The sequence below is a fragment of the Triticum urartu genome, chromosome 4A (assembly GCF_056163025.1).
Source record: "Triticum urartu cultivar PI428250 chromosome 4A, HENAU_Tu73, whole genome shotgun sequence".
Lineage (NCBI taxonomy): Eukaryota > Viridiplantae > Streptophyta > Magnoliopsida > Poales > Poaceae > Triticum > Triticum urartu.
This window is the reverse complement of record NC_141876.1, coordinates 196,224,061-196,227,752: the sequence shown is the minus strand read 5'-3', so window position 1 is coordinate 196,227,752 and position 3,692 is coordinate 196,224,061. Positions and strand designations below refer to the sequence as shown.

The 3,692-nt window shown below is 41.1% G+C and overlaps 1 long non-coding RNA gene across 5 annotated transcripts; it reads right to left on the bottom strand.

Annotated features, from left to right (window-relative positions):
* Positions 1–302: 302 nt before the first annotated feature.
* On the bottom strand, positions 303–3,483 carry LOC125551442 (uncharacterized). Of its 5 annotated transcripts, none has more exons than XR_007302642.1 (4): positions 3,051–3,483; positions 2,794–2,883; positions 754–2,596; positions 303–666 (listed from the first exon to the last, which is right to left on the bottom strand). It is a non-coding gene; the product is annotated as an uncharacterized LOC125551442 (long non-coding RNA). The 5 variants fall into 5 exon arrangements; XR_015600717.1 differs by having other exon boundaries at positions 303–1,056; positions 1,408–2,596; XR_015600716.1 differs by having other exon boundaries at positions 303–2,352; positions 2,444–2,596.
* Positions 3,484–3,692: the final 209 nt, after the last annotated feature.

The window sequence follows — 3,692 nt, the reverse complement described above, 5'->3', positions numbered from 1 at the left end:
CAAAGGCTCATGTGTTGCAACGGGTACAAAAGAAAAATGCTTAGAAACCTGAAAAACAATTCACCACTTAAACAACTTTGCAAGTAGCAAAACAACATTTAATATAATCAAAAGTACCAAGGACCATATTATCAAAACAAAGATAGAAAATAAGGTGATGTTTAAAGAAAGAAAGAAATTCCCTTAATTGTGTGGGGTTAGAAGCAAAATGATGTGCCTCGTGTTCTTGTTTCAGTTGACATCAGAACAGGAAGAAAAAATAATAGAAAATAAAAGACTTAGTAATCAAAAGAGATGTAAAATGTCCATCAAAAAGATAAAATAGTGAGACCAAGAGTAATTGGTTACCAGTTACACCTTAAGCTAAATGTTTTCTAATCTGAATATTTTTCTCTCTACACAACAATGATATTCACATGTACCTGTCACAAGGAGTTAACACCTAAACTGATAAAAAAAACTGTCTTCTAGCTCCATCTCAGTGATACGCAAAGATACAGGTGATAGACTATTTCTAGGGGCTTGATGCTGGTGTAAAGTTTGGTGTTTTTGTTTGACATGCTTCCAGGTCAAGGTTGGACTGGGAGAAGGTCGAGCACACCACACTTTCTTGTTTTTGCCGAGAATGTACATGTGCGTTTACATGAAAATAAGCTCAATGAGCATCTATTAGAAAAAGTTTGAAAATGGATTACAATCACACCCTAGAGGTAAAGAATGATACAGAACAACACACATATGAACATCACCGACATGAAAGTAGGTTTAGGCATGTGCGCAAAGCTGCTCGAGTTGCTCCTTGAGTGCAAATCCACTCTCTAGTGAAATCATAGATGTTTCATAGGCCTTTACTGAATTGTTGAAGCCTGCTCAGAATTCCACTTCAAATACTATGGTTCCAATGTTTCAGTATCAAGTTAAGTAGTTAACAGTATAACAGTGATAAATCATAAAATTCACAGCAAGCTGGAACCTAAGTTGCTTCTAAAACCACATACCAAGTAGGATATCCAGTCCCTTCTAGCCATTTCATAGGTTGTTTAATTTGTGAGCGCTCTGCAAAAAATAGAAACAGGAATTTCAGTCAAATATGCATTATAGACAAAATGCAGTTGCTCCTTTTGGGCAGGGGCTGCATGTGTAGGGCTTTGCTTTGGATTTTTCCCTCTGGTCCTCTAAGTATCAATCGACAAGGTAGTACTGAGACTGAGAGTTACAAAAGAATTTACTTCAAAAAGATTTATATGTTCAACCATTGGCCCTATTGCCATGAATTTTCTAGACAGTAATAATGTTCCGTGAAAGCTCCAATCCATCACTTTCTCCTCTCTTTTTCCCAAATGGAAATGCAAGCATCCGTTCTCAACTTAACAATTCAAGAAAATTAAAATTAAAAATGGTACGTACCATTTGACATCGCTTCTGAATAATTAGAAGACCTTGTAAAGGACCAGAAAACTTATATGTGAAGCATCATCAACAAGGCGATGATGGTTCATGAAGACTAATTCTGGTGTTCTTCAGCATATACTTCTCTGAATTCAAACTTTATGGTGTCATAATAGTCTTTGCTTTTTCCTTATGGTAACAAGGGTTAGATCTCTTAAGAGGAGGAGGCCAATTGGTAAACAGAGGGAATGACACTTCCCCACTACACAAATACTATTGCATCCTTTAGCAATCAGTATACACTGGAAGCCCTAGTATTGCTTTTGCATCCTTTCATAAAACTAAATACAGTACTATTTAGACCGCACAAATCCCATAGAACAAAAATCTATGAGGACAAAACAACAGTTTTTAGCATAGGAACACTCTCCTTAGGAAACGGTGGATACATGGTACGGACCGCAACAATTCTCAAGCAATAAGAATAGACGTGAAAAAGAATGAAGAGAGCTTTTCAGAAGAAAAAAGGACTGACATTTGTTTTCACGAACTCTGCCTTCCAAATATATTCTAGGACATATGCTCGTGCGTTGCAACGGGGTGACAAAATTCAGCCTTTAAATGAAAATAGCATTAGTATAAAATACTGAAGTTGTTCAACCAGTGCCCGTTTATTTATGCCAACTGGGAGGCCTTTGCTTATTTTTCGTTTCACAGACCAGTCGCTTTTATTTTTCATTTAGCATACAACAATCCTGCTCAATTGAGATATTCGTTTCGTAGCCCACAATCCCCTTTATTTATGTCAACTAGAATTTTTCGCTTCAGAGCCCATAATTTCCTTTATTTATACTAACCGGGTTTTTTTGATTCGCAACCCACGACCCCTTTTATTTAGGCATGCCGAGATTTTTCGTTTCGTAGACGAGGGTGAGCTGTGTCAAACCCAAGAAGCTCAATGACCTGTGTGACAATTCACGGCTTCATCATGTCCATCTGCACCTTTGACATGTTCATCTAATAAACACAATAAAAGAAGAAAAATAGAGTTTACCTTGGACCTGCATCAATACCTGCTCAACACTCTTCACCTCCCATTGAACATGAACCAAAAAACTTGTTGGTCGAGCTTGGCGGTGAACTTCCATATCTAGAGCATCTCAGGTTGTTTGTTTGAGAATTGGGTATCCTGATCAGCCAACGTCACCTGCAAAAACCACGGCAAACCAAACTACCTCTCAATGATCTGAAGAACAGGAAAAATTAATAGATACTCTGAAATCAAATGGCACATGTGGTTAGCGATCTAGAAATCAAAGATCAAATTATATATGGAGCCTTTGGCCAAACATTAGAGACATTAGATGATACTTTGAATATGAGCATAGAATATGGCAATCCCACCTGAGAGGGTTGTGTGCTCATATCCGTTCACTCTCACTTGAGCTGTTCGTGCTTTGTCCTTCCTCATCTCTGTTGCACCCCAATCCAAATCTGCAAGCATCCAAATCCATGGCAGAGAAGGGGATCTCAGAGGTTGGCACAAAAAATGAAATCCCCGAACAAATTGCTACCCATTCTTTCTGTCCCTCCTTCTATTCAACCTTAGAATCCTTTAATTCTAGATCTTAAATTTGTACAAACCTAACGGGAGGACGTACATGGGGATGGAGGTGCGGGGGAGGCAGTACTTGAGCTCCAAATCGGAGTCGTCCGCCTCTGAGGCGGAGGAGGCTGGGGGTTAGGAGTTGGGGCGGGGGAGGAGGGGAAGAACAGGGCAACGATGACACTGCTGGAGGGTAGCTGGAGAGGAAGACCGACTGCGCGTGGCGGCGTGAACACGCCATGGAATCATATCCAAATCAGAGACGTCCGCCTTGAGGCGAAGGAGGCTAGGGGTGAGGAGTTGGGACGGGTGAGGAGGGGAAGAACTGGGCAACAGCGGCGCTGCTTGAGGGTAGCTGGAGAGGTAGACCGGCCGCGCGTGGCGGCGGGATTCATGGCGGCGGTGCCGTGTCGTCCCAGGAAGAAGGAGAGGCTGCCGTGCTATTTTTTCCCCTAAAGCCCAGCGAGTCCCAAGCCCAAACACACGAAACGTTTTTCCTCTGTTTACCACTCAAGTATACAGTAGCGCGGGTTAATTATCAAAAACGACAGGGACCTTTTTATAAAAATGACGCGATGGTGAACCCAGCTGACTCAACCCGTGCTTTATTTTTTTAAAAAAATAATAAAGCAAAAGTGCCCGTGCGTTGCAACGGGAGAAATAAATTATCACCCCTAGCGCCCCATCCCTGTTACCA